The sequence below is a fragment of the Vanessa atalanta genome, chromosome 21 (assembly GCF_905147765.1).
Source record: "Vanessa atalanta chromosome 21, ilVanAtal1.2, whole genome shotgun sequence".
Taxonomy (NCBI): domain Eukaryota; kingdom Metazoa; phylum Arthropoda; class Insecta; order Lepidoptera; family Nymphalidae; genus Vanessa; species Vanessa atalanta.
Window position 1 is genome coordinate 8,517,707 of NC_061891.1, and position 21,192 is coordinate 8,538,898.

At 31.3% G+C, this 21,192-nt stretch overlaps 1 protein-coding gene and 3 non-coding genes across 4 annotated transcripts in view; 1 reads left to right on the forward strand and 3 right to left on the reverse strand.

Annotated features, from left to right (window-relative positions):
* Nucleotides 1–5,303, reverse strand: part of LOC125072376 (alpha-N-acetylgalactosaminidase) — a 70,116-nt gene extending 64,813 nt beyond the window's left edge. The window contains exon 1 of the mRNA XM_047682995.1: nucleotides 5,153–5,303. The gene's annotated coding sequence lies outside the window, so the exon portion shown is untranslated. The remainder of the gene's footprint in view (nucleotides 1–5,152) is intronic.
* Nucleotides 5,304–13,297: 7,994 nt separating this feature from the next.
* Nucleotides 13,298–13,385, reverse strand: Trnay-gua. Its single transcript is given in 2 exon segments — nucleotides 13,298–13,333; nucleotides 13,349–13,385. It is a non-coding gene; the product is annotated as a tRNA-Tyr (tRNA).
* A 253-nt stretch (nucleotides 13,386–13,638) lies between these two features.
* Nucleotides 13,639–13,712, reverse strand: Trnan-guu. Its single transcript has one exon. It is a non-coding gene; the product is annotated as a tRNA-Asn (tRNA).
* A 527-nt stretch (nucleotides 13,713–14,239) lies between these two features.
* Nucleotides 14,240–14,311, forward strand: Trnad-guc. The gene has a single exon. It is a non-coding gene; the product is annotated as a tRNA-Asp (tRNA).
* Nucleotides 14,312–21,192: the final 6,881 nt, after the last annotated feature.

Below are 21,192 nucleotides of genomic sequence, written 5' to 3' on the forward strand. Positions count from 1 at the left end.
AACTTTAAGGAATTTCAACGAGAATGTTTTTATCAGTGACTTTAAAACTTTAACAAAATACAACACGTAACAAGGCCTCGTTAAGATTAACATCACAGCCAAAACCTTTTTTTAAATTAGGTTCTTAATACGGTTGTTTGTACTTTCTTTTTATTTATACAATACGATGCATTGTTTAATAATATTCAAATGATATCAAGTTTATTTATGAAGGCTCTACCAGCGTAGAGTTATGTAAAGCCACCGTTTATTCGGGATGTAGACTGACGAGGAGTGTAAGCTTATATCATAAATTGGTAAAATCGGTTTGTTTGTGTATATGTAAACATTGGAACAATTGATACAATTATAAAAAAAAAACACTGTTAGAAATCAATACTATTCCTGAATGCTTTATATGTATGCTTTATAAATTATATTTATAATATATCTATCTTATTTAATAAATTGCACCCGTATGAAGCCGGAGCGAATCGCTAGTCGGCTATTGACTTAGAAGTTGAAATTGTTCATCAAACATTATTACTAAAACAGTTAAAAGCAATGTTCTTAATTAAAAATAAACACGCTACCAATCCACGCGGTGATTTTTGCGAAGATATATAACTACATCTTTTAGTGTTATTGTACCATACGATTTTAAATTACATGTGAAATTTAACACCAATCTTTTACCTGTATTAAATTTTAATGAATCACTATTTTTCTCTTGTTAATGGCAACACGCAAAGGACATTGACATTTACAAATTATTTGAATTATTTCAAAAATCGAAAAATGAGTGTGCTTCGAAATTGGTAAATATATTTTTTATTGATTAAAACACATTCATTGCACCAGAAAAGAGTCACTAAAACGTTACTTATGAACGTTGCACAAAAAAAACACTTTCATCGCGCCCACTTTAATATAAATTTGCAAAGAAAATTTAACGATTACTCCAATGATTGTACAACAAGCAATTCCGGTCATCCGCTTCCGTAAGCATATTTAGAAAGTTCTACATAGCACGCATACGAAAAACTGATTAAAAATGTACCCTAAACATGCATTCATTACCAAGTACACAATACTGTGTATTCAAACCGAACCGTCAATGATTCATTAACATGTTAATATATACGTACTGTGTCAAAGGAAATAATTTAAAGAAACCGAACGTGTTGAAGGTAAGCGAAATTTTTGCGTACAAAGGAGGTTTTAATGTTGAAACCTTTATTAAGATTTGGAAGGTTAACGACATACTTAAATGACTTTTGACCAAGACTGTCACTAAAAAATTACTTTTCTTGGTATTTTTACCTCCAAATTTTTGTACTACATCTATAAATATTATTCTTAATTTCAATATAACGCGATCACGGACCTTACAAAATAATTTTAGCGGGTAGAACTGCAAAACATTACTACTACTACTTCTTATAGTCACCTGAAATAGATGCATCTATAGAGGCAAATTGTTTTCTTTAATACATTTTGGCGTTTTATATTTTATATTATTACTGAATATCAGCAGTTCATCGCTAGACTTCTAGTCGTCTTCCTGGAAGACGTGACCCACACTGACTTTAAATACATTTTTTTAAATATATTTATTATATGATATAAATTTCGTTTATAAGTACATGGTATATATATATACGTTTGGTCCCATATTTTAAAAACTTTAGTGCAATATCTTAGCTGATATAAATTGTTATGCACATTGGGTTACGTAGTTTTTACTTTGGGCGATACAAAAATACTTCTCCTAATTGATTTATTTATGTAGATAATACTTATCAAAATAATACAACAGTACTAACAATTACTATTTTGCGATGTATATTTAGTACGATGAGTGGGTGGTACCTACAAAGGTGGGCTTGCACAAGGTCCTACCACCAAATATATAATAAAATCTGCACGCATAATAACTTAACGATGTACCTTAACCGTAGTAGACAAGTATATATAACTTACTTATAAATTTAAATGTTAATTGTAATTATTTGCGACTATCATTGGCGACTGTATCAAATAACATAATATGTATCTACAGAAAAATTGCCAAAATTATATTGTCCTTACTTTTATGAGATAGACTAAACACAGCTGATTCATATAACAATTAAAACTTTAAATTATAATCTAAGCATAAACAACAATTTATAAATAAATGCATCGCTTGTATGAATTTTCCCAGTTCTGTTATTCAAATGATCTGATTTCTGTAAATGGAATTAATTGTATTCAAAGAAATCTACCGTCGACAATAACCGTTTTTTTACATTTTCCCGCGTTGCACAGATTATAAATTACATAGAACTTTATAATGTTATTCAACCTGCGCTTCTTTAATAGTTTCTAAACTATTATTGAATGTCAAAATATTGTTTTTATTTTCATAACAGAATATTTAATACAATGTTAATACATTGTATTAAATATACACATACATGTTTTTTATTTGACGGATGATTAAAGGCAGGGCTTAACTTGTAATTAAAAAAAAACAAAGGAAGATTTGGAGGACGAGAAGAAAAAATCACAGTCCAAATAATAATTAAAAAAATATAATATACTTTCTACTATGAATGAGGAATTATATTTTATTTATAATTGTGTATCTACTTTCTATAATATTTAAAATTACGATACTCGGGCGGCATATTTTACAGTACCTAGAGACGGCGCTATTATTGAACTGACTGCGACCATTATACTTTAAACGAAAGATTAGAACTTCTGCTTCACAATAGATACATAATATGTATTAAATGAAGTTCTGAATACAACAAGGTCAACCTTGTGTGACACAATTTCGTTATAAAACTTGATATGTAAATTTGTTATTAATTTTTTGCTAATCCTAAACATAAAGTATTATATATAATAGAGTATTATAATTAATGCATATTTTAAACTAAATGTTTCAATAAACTAAACAAAATGACATCAAATATAAACGCAACAATATATTCGATTTTGATTCGTTATTATTCTTATTTCAAATTAATAAAAAAAACAGCTTTGAATGAAATAAAAAGAGCTATATATAAACAAAACTTACAATATATATTTGAGTAGTGAAGCAGCGTAAACACTGATATATTTGTTATATTATAAAATATACTGCTCTGTATATTGTAGGAATTGAATTATCATAACAGTCAGGTAAAATTTTGGCACGTGTATACTGCTCAGTTAATTACTTAGAAAAGAATCATAATCCGTCTGTACCTGCTGTGCTTTTAATCAAATACTTATGTCCCCTACGCGTAGAGTACGCTATATCAATACATTAGTTAAAATTCTTATAAATTTACCCAAAAACATTCAGATACTTTCCCTTTGATATGAGCCTATTTTCCAAACTCCAGCTCAGACAGTGCGTTGATAGTCTATATCAACGTTTGTATATAAGCTAACAATCAATAAAGCGACCCGATCCCATCGAACGTCTCGCGTATTTTTTTCATTAAACGTTTATTGAAATGTCGTACAATAATCAGACAGATACAAGTCTTAAGGTAATATTTAATTGCAGATATTATTACCAATTTCGATAATGATTATGACGGGCGGACGTCAATAAGTCTAAGCTACATATAAAACCTAATTTTATTTATAAATACATTGTAGTTTAAATAATAAAGTCAAATGTACCAAAATACCTACTTTCGTTTAATTTATTTTTGTGTTTTTGTATAAAGCATACGTTTACTGATTGTCTAATAAACATGGAATTCCCTGTATTTCTGAAAACTCTTACGATTAAACTAAAAAAATAAACGTAATTTAGAATATTTGATTAAATTCTTGATTAATTTAACAATGATTACAAACGCAAAACATTGTGTATCACTCAAACGAGTTACATAACAAATTAAATAATGTACAAATTACTTTTGTATATATATAATTAGAATTAAAAATATTATTTAATTTAAATTAAGACCTAGAAGCCGGCAAATATCTAAGTTACATAAATATATATGTAATTATTTAACACTTTAACTAAAATACAATCACAAGTAGCGGCAACTCGTGCGACTGTTAGGTAACGAGTATGCGTGTAGCGTTGATATCTTTTATATCGCACATAATATTAGTTACACGAGCAATATAATGTAATATATATAAATCGACAAGGCTCTATAATTTATTTCCTTTTCATTTTTTATTTAAATTATATTAAAAAAAAACTTTATTAGTATTTAAATATTAAGCATAAATTGTACATTATAATACTACAAATGTATACGTTCAATAATAAACAACTCGCTGTTATATTTTTGAATCTAGTGGGATTCAATGATTTTTTTACTGTTTTTTATTTTTGTGTACGTGTATGTACCAGGATCAGATCACCACCAGAGTTGTAGTACCACCTAACTGTATCCAGTATTTCAAACGAAATAAGATAAATTGAAACATTAAAGTATTAAATAATATCTATATGTATATATAATAAGGGAATGTCAATTTATAAGAACATTTCATAAATATTTAGAGTCCTGTATATTTACTCAAATGTATTTAAATAAATTAATTTTAATTAATTCATCGACAACCTCGTAATATTTATAAAATTTTAATTAATTTATTTTATATTTGATTTTTATTTTGCTAATGATTTCTCAAACTATACTTAATACTAATATATTAACTAACCAATTAAATTGCTTTAATGTCTGTTCCGTATTCCGTGAAAGATTTTTAATGTTTTCCGCAATTCATTTTAGTGCTCTCAATATTTTAATATGTTATAATATATATTTGTATATATAGATATATATTATTGTGATTATACATTTTGTACGTATGTATGTAGTATGCACAAATAGGAATTATAAATAGTTACTGTATAAATCTTAACCGCGTGGAATGGTGGCAAGAATGCAGCATTTATTTCATATTTGTACATATATGTATATATCTAAATAATACACAGAATAAAAAGTAATGATTTTTTTAAATTAGATTAAGACATAAGTACTATTACGAGCAGCCTTGTGTTTAATTTTTTTTTTAAGAAAAATGAACAATTCTATCGTTTTAAAATATAATCAATTAATAAATAATCGTGATACGTAAGAAAACGAAACTTTTTATTATACGCAATAATTGCACGCAATATCGTGTTAATATTTTATCAATTTTCACTTACCGTAAAGGAGACGACAATACGCAGAATTTCAAATAAAAAAATCCGTTTTAATATTTTTTAAGCACAACTGGTCACTTCGTTTTTTGAAAGACCGTTCGGATTTTGAATGAACGGTTGTGAATGAATTCGGGCGCGTGCAGTCGCGTTCCGTACGAAACGTCGACTGATCGACGAATCGTTCGCGGCAAGTTCTTTGCGCATCGGTCAACGCAGGTCGCGACTGAACCCGTTCTCTGACATTCGAATTTCGAAAACTTTAATAAGCAAACTTACTATTACTGAGTATCCGTTGGATAGATAATAATTTTACAAGCGAAACGAGCAATGTATATCGTATTTTTTTAATATGAATTATGCTGTTATTATACAATGATAGTAAATCGGATCACGCACGAGATGTTAACGTATACATTGAACGACAATAAATAGCTTCAGGGAAATATATTTACAATGCATTCGTACATTTTCTTAGCATGTCTTGCATTGTCTTAAAAGATTTATTAAGTAAATACAAGATGAGAGTAATTTCTCTTTATTTTTCGCTCATTTATCTGGTTCTGAGATATTTTTTATGTCAAAATGTCATTTTTGTTGTTCGATGTCGAGTCGAGGCGGCTCAGTTTCTTTTTACCAGGGTTAGTACACCAGAATTATAATATCCTTATATTCATATCTTAATTTGTATTTATAATCTATCTTGTGATTGGTGGTGCTGGTACACATCATCCAGATTGCATGTTTTGAATAAAAAACATTCATTTGACGTGTAGACTCATTTGAGCAGCGTAATACAATAAGCTCCTAACCTTATCCAAACTAGGATATAGCCCAGCTGTGGGATATAAACGGCCATCTTTACCTTTTACTATACTAATCTCAATTAATAACCAGCCAACCACAACATTTACTCATAAAAGACGATTATAACTTTAAATTAAAGCAATTTTTTACAAATTTCGGGGAATTACGTGCCTTATCTCTTTAGGAAATAACGAATCATAACACAAAAACCATAGATCCGCATCTACGTTTTATATTAAAATTAATTTATAGTCTTCATAATAATATGATTATGAATTGTTTCTCAGCGACTAAAATATTAATAGAACGATTAATATTCTGAATTATACGTAGCCGACGTACCTATAATTTAGAATCACGGAGCGTTAGTTGTAATACATGATGTAATTATGATTTCGTCATGTCAAATGATTAGTGCAGATGACATGTTTGTTTCAGTACTTAACATTCTGAGTTAATTAAGTATTTTAATCCATAATATACGTATATTATTAAGGATATCGTGGCGTCAATTGGAAAACTTCTAAATTTATCAATATCTCTTCTATCAGCCCCGTCTTTGTTCAGGTTCCAGAGGGTGCAAAAATTCATGCCGCGTATTGGGGAAACTTACTAATTAAATAGGTATCTTTTTCTTGGGGACAGGTGTCACTGGAGCACTGCTAGCACCAGAGTACTTGTTATGCTTAAGATGAGATCTTCTATATAAAAGGTTGATTAAGCCGGGGCTCTAGGCAATGCATAATCCTATTCATATTGGAGAAATATTTCTGAATTTTAACTCAATATTTCTCAATTTAGGTCTGCCTAGGGACCCCTAGTCTCTATAGACTAGTCTTTTAGACTGACTATCCAGTTGCCTACACTGCCAAACGATTAATCCGGCTATGTCTATACTAATAATAAGGAGACATGAATAATCTAAATACTACAATAATATATATATATATATAAAAAAAGTTATACCAGAAGGTGCAGGTATATATTGCGGAGGTTTTAGTATTTAATATTATTATATAGGAACGAGTAGCTACGCTACGCATTTTCACTCTAACATCTTTTACATACATATATTTATATATATATATATATATATGTTATAAGTATGAATATTTTTTTATGTATCTGTATGTTTTTTTTTTTATTATTGTATATTAAACAATATCTGCCCGTCTCTGTTATTGCATCTTTTTTTGTTAAAAAATAACTTATCGTACATTTTTATAGTTGTCGCACATTGTACAAAAATATAAGGATATTTCTATTTTGTGTGTTATGTAAAATTAAAGGTGCTTTATCTTCGATAGAATCTCAGAGCAGAAATAAACAATTTGCGACCCAGTTGTAAATCGAAATCCCATACAGGACGCCTTTTTTTTTAAAGGTGAGGTGCTGTTGGTATTATGCGTTGTCATTCATTAAAATATATCTAATTAAGCCAGTCAAAATAAACTAAATTGTTACGTTACGGTAAATAATAATTAATGCAACAGTTGGTTTGATAGCAATTTATATCAAGTAGAAGTCGCAACTGGATTGATATTTTATTTATTTTTTACTATTTAGGACAAGGTACTAACGCTTAGAGTCGACATATTCAAACGTGATTACTATTTATTTTTCACTTGATATATTCAGTATTTTCCAATATAATTTGATATATTATGACGCGTGTATCGCTAACATAAAGCTATATTTTAAAATGTTCCATTTTCAAATCTTCGAAATTACAATTACAAAATCGGAAATAATCAAATGAACAATTAATATAATCTTAACTGAAATATACCTACTTCAAATAAAACTCGAACGAAAGACGAATACGGGTCAGCGTATTTACGTTTTGCGTATGCAAATAAAAATGTTTGTAATTACGACACGAAACTGTAACGTTAACACATGACCTTGCTTCTTATGAGTTGGGTAAGATAGACATTGCCCTATCGCAGAAATAAAATATTCACTACCTTTTGCACGCGTGTTCGCTTTGACTGAACTCGGCTACTTGATGTTAAGTGCTTCCCACCGCCGTACACCGGTAATGTAAGAAATATTAACCAATCCTTAAATAGCCAATACGCCACCAACCTTGGGTCAATATGCTAAAATGTTGCCTAACTTCTTTGGTCTTGACACAAGTTTATAAGGCTGCAGACTCCAAGATACTGTTTACAAATACAGATTGGAGCCAAGTGTTTGGGGATTTGTGATGAGAAATTCTCAAAAGCAAACCTAAAAACACGTAATGAGCTCTAAGCCTGATTTCTCTTAGATCATATGCACATGTTTTCGAGATCAGCTGCCAGGAACGGTATTTGTTTCGAATGTACATCTTTACAGTAGTGAATAAAAACTTCAGAAAGACAATTTTAACTGACAACGAGTTTTAGTAAACTCAAATTTAGGAATTAAAATATTGAATTCGTTGTCATAAAGCTGATCTGGTATCAAGGAAAGTGGAGAGGCAAAGGAGTACTACAGAATGTACTGAGTTTGTTACTAGTTTGGCAGACAAGCTCATAATCGATTATTGTTTAATATCTACCATTTTTTAAGCTTTTTGTATCGATTTAAAAATATTGACGACGAAATGAATTAGAAAATCTTTCTAATAAAAATAGATTTTTTCATAATATTTCAAAAATATATATAATGTCTATATATAATAATAAGCGATATTCTGTAGACTGGTAACATTTGTACACGTCGCAGCTGTCACGTGGATTCAGCCCTTTTTTTAGGAGCGATTGTCTCCTAATACGATTTTTTGTAACTGTTAAAATATTTATTATTATAGTTGCTTTATTTGTGAGATAAATTTTGTGACAGTGACAATTACTTTTGACCCTTTCAATTACTATTGCTATTCTGTAATGTCTTTGACTATATACGATCCGTGATAGCGACAGTTAACACGTAAGATATCCGGTAAAGCACACCACGACATATCCGACGCTTGCGGGCTGTTTACGCAATTCCGACCAGAATAGTGCTAAATATGAGTATCGAGTTGAGTAATCATGAGGTTTATTTGAGACGATACGATGATAAAAGTTCCTTTTCAAATAAATTGGGAATTATTTTAGAATTAACGTACGTAACGTAAAAGTAATAATGGTTCTATTTTGAACCTTGTAAATGGTCCCTCCCCACACCAAAATATTACTCATATAAATAAAAATACATTAAAGGCTATGGTATAAATATTAGTAACTCCTTAAAAAAACTTAATACTATCTTATTGCCTTCTTAATCTAAAGGTTTATAGGAACATCTGCAGAATCTGAGGGTTTTTGGTTCAAATCTATTTGGTTATTCTGTTGAGAATATCGCTTACAACCAGATGGTCTATTTCTCATCCCCCCCACATATAACACAAATATAAAGAAAAGATGAGCCGAGATGGCCCAGTGGTTAGAACGCGTGCATCTTAACCGATGATTTCGGGTTCAAACCCAGGCAGGCACCACTGAATTTTCATGTGCTTAATTTGTGTTTATAATTCATCTCGTGCTCTGCGGTGAAGGAAAACATCGTGAGGAAACCTGCATGTGTCTAATTTCAACGAAATTCTGCCACATGTGTATTCCGCCAACCCGCATTGGAGCAGCGTGGTGGAATATGGTCCAAACCTTCTCCTCAAAGGGAGAGGAGGCCTTTATCCCAGCAGTGGGACATTTACAGGCTGCTAATGCTAATAAAAAAAAAAGAACAGATTAACATTATTATTAAAGAATAATCTTAGATGAAATTATATATTGTAAATGTAGATATATGATTTTTTTTAGAATTTAAACTTGCAACTAACGAAGCGAAACAAAACAAAAAAAAATGTTTAAAAAATTTCACGGACACAAGTCTGTGTAGATACAACTTATAATAAGAAAAAAAAAGCGAGAACTGTCTTGGGAAACCCGGTTTGAACGAAGTTGCTTTCGCTATATAACTATTATGTATTAAATAAAAGACACAATAAAACAATTTAAAAACGTTTGAGAATAATTAAACGACAAGTAATGAAAGTGTAATTAAAAATCCCATGTGAATGAAAACGAACAAAATAAGCTTAGATAAAATTATATAAATAAATAAATATTGGACAACATCACATACATTACTCTGATCCCGATGTAAGTAGCTAAAGCACTTGTGTTATGGAAAATCAGAAGTAATGACGGTACCACCAACACCCAGACCCAAGACAACATAGAAAACTAATGAACTTTTTCTACATCGACTTGGTCGGAAATCGAACCCCGGACCTCGGAGTGGCGTACCCATGAAAACCGGTGTACACAGTACTCAACCACGGAGGTCGTCAATAATAAAAAGAGAGAAAATAAATATAAAAGAGACAGAGAGAAAAAAACAGAGAAGGAAGATCGTCGGAATAACGCTTTTTCCTTACGTTTCTGCCAGTTCACTCTCACAACAAAAATACAATGTTTTTTTTATTATTATTACTATCGGAAGCAATACGCACACACAGATAAACATGTTCATACTCCCGATAAACATGTACAATGTTCGTACTCATTAATATACTACCGCCATACACAATCACAGTGCAGCGTAAAGCGAGGTCCGGCGTTAGCGTGAGCGCATATTATTATTGTTTTAGTAAGCTAATAAAACGAATTCCTAAAAAAATTGCCTTAATAAGTATTGAACACGATGATATATTTTTCAATGAATTATTCTTATTCGAAAGCACACAGCTAGTTTTGAAGTGTTCAACGTCTGAAACTACTACTTATATAAAACAATCCCAGTTAACATTTTTCTGTATCATAATGTCATTTCAACTGTTTGTAAAATGCAATTAAAAGTGAGTTCGGGCGGAAGCGACTGCGATTTGGCTTCACTTGTAGCTCTCCATTTGTGCTATTCTTGGGTATACAGCACTATTCTATACACTATATATAATAACTCAATTTTACTTCATTCATGAAATGTTACAAGCCGACTTTAGTGATATGCTATTTTGACGCGTGTTTTCTTTAAATTTTCTTAATATTAAAGTCAATATCCCTTATCACTGTTTCACATATAACTCTCTCGTTCTGCGTGGAACTTCGAGTTCTTTATTTTTTTATTATAAAATATAATTATAAATGATTACAATATGAATAGAAAATATTTAAGCAAGTAAAAAATTTCGCAATTACTAAACGATAGTTCCAACACTATTTAAAAATGATAAGTTACTTCACTTGGTGCAAGCCCGTCAGGGTATCCACCCTCTCATCAGATATTCTACCGTCAAACAGCAGCAGTCAATGTTAGTGTTCAGTTCGAAGGTTGAGTGAGCCAGTGTAACTACAGTCACAAGGGACATAAAATCTTAGTTAGTGGTGAGGGTTGGTTAATATTTCTTACAGTGCCGATAGCTTTGGGCGGTGGTAACCGTCCACCAATCTATAACATAAAAAATAACACTTAATATGTATGTATATATCTAGTATTCACGATACCTAATATTTTAGATATAAGCATAAATATTTTAGACTAATTAATAATAATAAATCATATGTTAAAATATGCTATACAAAAATATCATCAGATGTGAATAACCCGATATATTTAAATTTATTCCATGGCTTAAAGTATAACCGATAGGTCGCTGGCATTAATTTTATTTTATAACATTCTAACGGTTTTTAGTATATTTGTAAATAATTTATTCTTTTTTTAAACTTAGGTACGAAGCCAGTCAGCCTGAAGTTGAGTAACTGTTTAAAATTTGATTTTGTGTCTCCTTATATGTACCACCTCGACCTTTGACTGCCCCTGAAATAAGGTCCTAGGAACCGAGTCCTACTAGTCATGCAAACCGTCGTGATTTTAACTTCTTGCTGCGAGCAGAAACACTCCCCAATACGCCCTGACCCAATGTGCGATCTCCCTCAGGACTGACCACTCGGAGCCTGAAAAGCCTCAAACTTCAAGGCAACGTTTAGTACCTCCACTAAGTCGGTGCCGCTGTAAAGTCCAGTAGAAACACCAGCATTTACACAATTAAATAAAAAAATAAAGGCTCTGTGTGCTGCAAGTCGGACCAGTAATAATGTTTGTTTTCTGTTAGTTAGTGCGCCTGACATCTTTCCGGTCGGATAGGATCTTCGACTTCGTTCTGTTAAAATTAATACAAAGCGCCATTTTGTAATTAAGAAATCAACACCGAATAACGAGACACTATAAACGTTTTAATGTACGTAAACGAATCTGTTTTGCGTGTTTCCAATGAGCCGGATTATTTCCCACAAGGCATTTGCGTTTAGAAAGGAAAGCGTATATTAAATTCAAGGCAGTTGACTACACCCAGTATATAGTGTTTATATATTTGATCAGTTAACGAGTGCAATTTTTATATTATTCGAGTTACGCTATTTTACATATAACCTACACCAATGGTTCGATAAACAGGGTTTAAAAATAAATAAATAACTTTTGATATTGAGTTATGTTAAATCATTGATCGAGATTTTAAATAATCTTTTTTTTTTTTTAAAGTAGGTCATAAATTTTTTTAATCGCCCAAATACATATGTTTTTTTTAGAATTCCTATCGTGAGGCTCAGAGAAGTCTCGTGGAAATATTAAGAAGTGACAACGGAAAAGAGTTCTGTAATAATGATTTTTCTGATTTTCTGGCAGCTTCTGGAATCAAACATCAGACCAGCACTTTACTTGTTTTGTTATCTCTTAACTTTTCCTGGTGTCTGTCAATTTGTTATGTCACTTCCACTTGTTTTTAATAAACCGTTTTTAATGCTTATATTCTAAATCTTATTATTTCTACAAATGTAATATTTAAAAATTAAAATGATAATAACCACTGATTCTAATAAGGATTTATGACGTTGTGACTAAATCGTTTAAGAAATTTTTTATCGAGTTGTTCATAAGAGATAAATACATTATCCCAAGTTATAAGAAGAAATGATATTTTATGTAGTTATAAGTAAATTTCAGAAAGGACTATTTAACTTGGCACCTTCTTATTAGATCTCACTTCTTTTGTCGTTGAAGACAACAACCAAGGTATATATCATAATATTTGACTTGGCTCTCATTTTTACATTTATGCTTTTGATGGGATTACGATTTAACTTGGTACTTATGAAGCTCATCTTTATTTGAAGTCGTTCTTCGAAATAAAAAAAAATATTTTTTTTCATTTAATTTTTATAAATATAACAATGACTAAATCAAATTCACATTTAGTAAATGATATCTATATAGATCTTATGAAATGCTTGATATTGGATACAATAAAGTACAAAAAAAAATGTAAAAAATTATAATATTTTATTAACTAACCATTGATTAAAAACAAAAGCATCCTTCGAGCCGGATTTGAACCAGCGACCTATGGATTACAACGATAATACTCTACAGTCCACCGCTCTACCAACTGAGCTATCGAAGGTTGATAAACATGGTTGAAATTTTAAAACAGATTATAAGGAATAATGTAATTTTTTTTAAGTTTATATTATTTTATTTTTAAAGTGTTTTTTTTTTCTTTTTTGGATTGTTAATAAATATATAACATAATTTAATAATGTATTGTTATTAGTTTCAAAATTGGCTAAGTAAAAATTTTTATACTTCACTTATTTATTTATATTTTAGTAATAATTATAAAATTATAAATAAAATAAAAAAATAGCAAAAGAAACCGCCCCCGGGTGGGCTCGAACCACCAACCTTTCGGTTAACAGCCGAACGCGCTAGCCGATTGCGCCACGGAGGCAGATGAGCAACATTGTGAACTTAGTAATCTAATTTTATTTATTATCCTGGTTTTAGTTGTAACGTATAGAAGATAATACTTAATAGAGTACTTCTTTTGTGAATTTGATAAAAACAAATTTTTAAAATTAAGATAACGTAATATAACAAATTAATTTAAATTGATACATCATTGATATATGTATTTTCGTATTTTATTTCTTATCAACGCTTTTTTTATTTTATTAATATTAAGTAACAAACAGAAAAAAAATATTCTAACCTAAATTAAATACTTATCCACTTATATTACGATGATATGAATAGAGGATTTATTCCTCTAAATATGGTAATAATATATAATTATAATTAATATTTTTCTCACAGCAACTTCATTTTATCATTAACCGTAAAAATTATATCCTATAATGTACTACTTTATTAATTAAATATTGATAAATCGTAGTTAACTTATTCAAGAATACCAATCGTTATATAGAAATTGGGTTATACAAAAACTTATGCACTATTTCATTGAAGCAGTAACTGTCCTCGGTAGTATAGTGGTAAGTATCCCCGCCTGTCACGCGGGAGACCGGGGTTCGATTCCCCGCCGGGGAGATCTTTTTATTTTTCGTTGCTTTTTTTTAATTTTTAGCAATTGTTCCATTAGAATTTAGTTATTATTTTTTATCTTTAAAATAAATTTAGAATTAATACAAATATTTATTTTTAATATATCATAAAAATTATCAGAAAAATGGAAATGCGATGTATTAAGTCCTATAATTACAAATGAGTTTCTTGTCGGTTATAAAAAAATCTATTAAACAAATTAATGTATTAAACCTATATACATACACATACACATAACAATATATTAAAAAATATATCATAATTTTATGTCAATGAAACAAGGATATGTAGTCAGTTTATTTGTTACTTAAACGTATATATTTTCCTGTGTTCGTTTTTTTATGACAACATATTCCCCCTTGCTCTAGAACCCTCGCTATCAACCAGCTAAACCCCTATTTATTTTATAGATTGTATTAATAAGAGACTAAAGTTTTGTAATGTATTTTTTTGTTTAAGTAACTGTAAAATATTTGGCTCATAGTACCTTTTGGACATGTGACTACTAATCCAGCATAATCTTTCATGATGTACATGTACATACATATTATAAATGCGACAACAAGGAAGGAAATTCAAATACTTTTTATGGTGTTACCAAAAAGTTTTTTAAAGTAATAGTTTCCATTGAATCACGATGTCGACATTCTAGATTAGGGCCGACCGCACCCCTCAAAATTACACAAGTTCACGTATCTTTGTTCGTATTGACCTTACGAGACCGAAACCAAAATGGCATAACTTGAAAATTTATGATTTAAAAACTTCTTTTTTTACATTTATACTTAAACGTTTTTTATAGACGTAAGAGAAGAAGACTTCCACTCATTTACTTTAATTAATTATATCATTATCAATTTATCAACCTTGCTTTACTAAGATAACTCACCTTGCAGAAGAATTATTCGATATTTTTTATTACGTTTTAGAATTTGCGAGCGAAGTAGCTAAATATACTTACTACTTGTAAATAATGTACTTTTTAAACGGCTGGTTGCTTCTCAACTTCGTCCAGGTGAGAATAATAAGAATTGTAATTTACTTCCCGATCACAGTACTACGTATCCGATACAACATACTTACTTAAATACACCCGAAAAATATTCCTAAGTATGTCAAAAAGTTTTATAAAATTAAAACGAAGATTTGTGTAAAATTACAGCTCGAAATACGGTTATCAGTTAAAGTACACCTAAGATTTTAATAAACGGTTTATTTTAATTTTTAGGTTAGGTCACTTTAGACTTTTTCCTACAAAGTTGGCCTTCACCTTTCAAGAGGGCAGCGTAACTGGAACAGACCTCTGCACTGAGCCATTCACTTCCTTGAAATCACACTAAAATTATAAAGAGATTTCGTTTCTTTGTCTGTTTGGCTTTTCCGGATTCAATATACAACTAATTATGTCCGTTTCAGCCTTAGAGACTTATCTCGAAAACCAGGCACACTTGCACATGATATAGTATACACGCGTGAGTGTTAAACACGTAATTGTTCAATTATTACGGCGACAAGGGTATTGAAATACCAATTTCGTAACTCGAGGCTCGCGGCTAGATTGGCTCGACAGAAAACCTCAAGCTTTATCCTATAACCAGCACCATCAATGCCGAGATGGCCCAGTGAACACATCCATCTTAAACGATGATTGTGGGTCAAACCCAGGCAGGCACAATTGAATCCATTTCATGAGCTTAATTTGTGTTTATAATTCATCTCATGCTCGGCGGTAAGGGAAACGTCGAGAGAATACCTGCATGGGTATAATTTCAATGAAATTCTGTGCATTAGCATCGACCAAACCGCATTGAGCAACCTGTTGGAATAAGCTCCAAACCTACTCCTCAAAGAGAGAGGAGTTCTTAGTCCAGCAGTGGGAAATTTACAGGCTTTTACAGCACTTCAAGCCAAATCCAAACTAGCATTCTAGATCAACGAGGCGTTCATCGCGATCTGCATGTGTTGGATGAAATTCCGTTGCCTCAAAACTCAACGAAGTGCAATAGCTTGGTTGATTAAGCCTTAAACACCCAACCCCTCCCCTCCCCCCAGTAACAAAAGAGACCCTGAGAGAGAGCATGTAAAATTATAATACAATAATTGTACACTATTTAGATAGTCACCTATATTACTCGTGCAAGGTGCCTTACAGCTATAGATCAGGGTCACGCATTGCATGGCATAATCGCTTGATAAAGTCATATAGAAGCACTTATAGCCTACGGTTGAACATCGGCACTCAAATTCAAACGTTATGCTTATAATTGTTGCGTCAAACGTCGACCTTCATCCCATCACGGCCACAGAAGTATTATTTCACACCAGTCCCGTCTTTAGGACAACAAGCGCCAGGGTAAGCACTGATTTGGCGATCTGCTCTCCCCAACAAAAGATTTAAATTGTGCACTTCCGATGTTTCAAAATTTGACCATCGTCGGCAAGGTGCCCCAAAAGGATGGAGTGCTGGTTTTGTACAACCTTAGCGCCCTGGGTAAAGATCGCCTCTAATATTGAAGTTAATACACGTGAATCTCGACCTTCAAACGTAGAGGAGCCGTCGTCTTATGGGTAAATTCGTTAAAGTATTTTTTTTAATTAATAAGAATATTGCAACACTATTACTTACTATAACGTTTAACAATAGATTTCGTAATTAGTTTTTTGAGTAACAAGCAAGGAACGTGGGTACGTGCTATGGTAGCCATTGTTCGGCCAATAATAACATTCTGTGCTATTAAAGTTCTGTTAAGCCGTGCGGATTTGGTTGATACCAACAATTGTATTTATAAAAAAAGAAATTATTTTTGTACAAAGATTACAAAGATTTGTATCTCAAATAGCAAATCTTATGTCCCATTTGCAGTTAAAACCTTTGGCCCATTGTAGTAGGCAAAGACCTTCATTAAAAGTATAACACATCGCATCCACTGGAGAGATGGTTCTCTTTTTGCCCAGAGGATCGGAATTGCGATTCAACTAGGAAATGGCGCGTCTTGCCACAATTCCACGCGGTCATGATTCGTACAGTAACTATTTATATTTTTTATTTGTTTATGGTTAATGTTAATAATTCTTATGCTAATAAAGTTTAATATATATGTAACACCTGATTAATTTAAAACTTTGCATAGTTGTTTCGATGTAATGAAAAATTTAGAAGTATTCAGCATATAACGGCGATGTTAATGAAAGTTGGCTCATGAGGAAGGTTACTAAGCATTGTAATTAGTACCTTACGTATTTATTAGAGTGGAGGATACATTAGACTTTCTAGTCTGGAGATTTACGTAATGTAGCTTATTCGAATTCGTAGACAGATACATCAATAATTTCGATAATTTTTCGAGGAAGGTATTCACTAGAACACAATATTAAAGCAATAGTCATTCTTCTAGAAGAAAAACTCGAGATTGACCTTTGATCCGGCTATAATATTAATAACATTTGAACTCAACGCTTACCAAAATTGCAAATCAACAAGTCGGTTTTAAGTATCATCACGAGTGATATATAATATGATTGAATAATCTCTAGAGACTTCGAAAATCTTCTAATAGTTTGCCTCCTGCATAACATTTTATGAGCTATTCGGGTCTTTCGAATCTGAATTTCAAATATTTCAGTCAATTGAGCTGTATTACACACACTATTATATTTAATTTGGTGGTAAGGCTGTGTGCAAGTCCGTCTGAGTAGGTACCACCCACTTATCAAATAATATTTCCGCTAAGCAATACTAAAGATTGTTGTGTTTCGGCTTAAAGGACGAGTGAACCAGCGTAAGAACAAGGGACATCGCATTTTAGTTCCCAAGATTTGTGGCGCATTGGCGATGTAAGGAATGGTTAATATTTCTTACAGTGCCAAAATCTATCTGCCCATTGGCCTGCCTATATCATAAAAAACATTACTGTGTAAAAACTCTCTTTGAACCTAACTCTTAAATTATTTAAAATTGACTACGATATTGTAATAAAAATAAAACTAAATATATTTATAATGTATAAGTTTCCATTGAAAACACACTTAATGAACGCACCCGTAAACCTCAAACATGGCCGCCCGTTGAACTGTCATGTCATTGAATTTTATGGATTTCATATCGAAATATCTCGATTAATCGATTTTGCGTCTATATGTTGTCGACTAAAAAATCATTTATTTTTTAACAATCTATACCTGTGGATAGATTTCGATCGATTTTAACGTTACAAATGTTATAGTGAGTGTCGCATAACACCTTTTGTCATATTTCGATTGTGTTCTGCGGTGAGTTTCGAGTTACATCTTACAAAATAGCTCTACCGTCGAGCCGATATATTTGTTTCATGATTGATTAAGTAAGCCTGTTTATAAATTTATTGAAACTAGATCATTTAACATATTTTTATTCGAATACTTTATATTTTTTTTGCATTAGCAGCCCGTAAATGTCCCACTGCTGGGATAAAGGCCTCCTCTCCTTTGAGGAGAAGGTTTGGAGCATATTCCACCGCGCTGCTCCAATGCGGGTTGGCGGAATACACATGTGGTAGAATTTCGTTGAAATTAGACACATGCAGGTTTCCTCACGATGTTTTCCTTCACCGCCGAGCACGAGATGAATTATAAACACAAATTAAGCACATGAAAATTCAGTGGTGCCTGCCTGGGTTTGAACCCGAAATCATCGGTTAAGATGCACGCGTTCTAACCACTGGGCCATCTCGACTCTCTTTATACTTCATATACTGAATTTCAAATATATCTTTAATCAACTGAGCTGTAATTTACACAGACTTTGGTAATATATATTATATATTACTTAGTAGGACTTTGTGCAAGCCCGATTGGGTAGGTACCATTCACTCATCAGATCTCATCATCATCGTCACATTGACATATTAATGAATGTTATGACCAATTAAATGTCTTCAATGCGTTTTTTATAAATGTGACTTCTTGTAACCTTGGCAAGGTTATCTAAAAATTTATAAGCCTGGTTAATAGACTAACAACGCACAATTAAAGCTGTTATACATATATAGGATCTTTTTAGATCATTCTTTTGTAATGGGCGCTAAGAATTGATTTTGCTTTTTTTAAGATCTGTGCCCCAAATACCAATGCTATACGCGCGTTGAGTATCGAGAGTGTATTCTATCTGACAAATCGTAATCGAAAATTGTAGGTTCAAACCCCGAGCATATAATAGTAATTTTCAGTTCAGTTCATAGCTGCGCTCAATGTCGATCGATGGCGCTATAATCGATTTATACATCAATTTTAATTTTTTAACCAATCGTGCTACTATGTACAAGACAATCTGTTTTAGAGCCAAAAAAGAAAATCACAAAATATAAAACCGGACATTACAAAAAATTAAAAAAATGATAATTATACTTAGATGAATACAAAATACTGTCAACTTTGATGGCATTGAACTGACAGCCATAAAACTATTTAAAAAAAAAACTGATAAAAATAAAATTTATTTATGTATATTTATTAGCCGATGAAATGTTAAGGAGATAGAACTGTTTACGTAAATGTAAATTAATATTCTATAGAAACGTATATTTGTATATCGTGAGAGATCATTGACCTATCTCAATAAAGCATTTCATTTAAAATAAAAGCCATAAATTAAAAAGAAAAGAACATTAATTGCATTATTAAATAAAAATTCTGCAAATAAATATTCAATGCAAATAATCAACTGCATATAATAATATTATTTTTAAATTAATTTCAAATATAAAACGGACTGTTAATATACGATAAATGAATTCGTTTATTAAAACGATTAATCCAGACCATATAAAAAGTAACGTATCGTTCAGAAGATGTTTCAGCCATGGAAAGAGATTCTTTATACAGGGGAGGAGGTTAGGAGGTTTATTAAATCAGCATGATCGAATGCGTCCTCATTGACACACTTATGGCAGAAATGCCTCAAAACTCACAAGGTTTTTCTTCGTGCATGATACACGAATTAAAAACAGTGTTGCTAGTTTTGACGACCTCCCTGGTCGAGTAGTGTGTACACCGGTTTTCATGGGTACGTCACTCGCCAAACGAACACTCCCGAGTTTGGTTCCCGGCCGAGTCGATGTAGAAAAAGTTCATTAGTTTTCTATGTTGTCTTGGGTCTGGGTGTTTGTGGTACCGTCGTTACTTATGATTTTCCATAACACAAGTGCTTTAGCTACTTACATTGGAATCAGAGTGATGTATGTGATGTTGTCCAATATTTATATTTATTATATTGGACTAGCAATTTTCAGTTAAAATACAAATACAGTACGTTACACTGGTTACTGGTACATTAAACTGGTTACACGTTCTATGCATTCTAGACAAGATCTATCGAATTATTTTTATTCTGAATTTAAATAAAAACGGTCCATACAATAGTTATTACAAAACAAACAAAAATGTTCAATGAACTGAGGAATCCTCCAGCCTTAACTCACAAGGTCAATGACACAATATAATATCTACTATTAAATTAACGAACTCGCAAATCAACCGATTCTTTAAAAAAAAACTACTTCGGTTTTTCACCTCGAGAATTAACATAACGAGACTTTACAATAAATAACGATTTGAGGATCATTATTTATGAATCAATTAAATTATTAATGATTGTATATTATCAATAGCTCTAATCACAACCATTTTAATAGCAATTTGTTTATACCGCTTACTCTCAAAGTTCCCAACTTTAGAATCAAGTAGAATTTTGCTCTAGAAATAGAAAAAAAGTTTCTTCCAATCATTTAAAATTATTGCCTTACAAAAAATGGCATGTAGGTTGTAGCGTAACAGCCTAAGGTAGAAGACAGACCTTCGAAAAATATACATAAAAAATGATGATGATATAA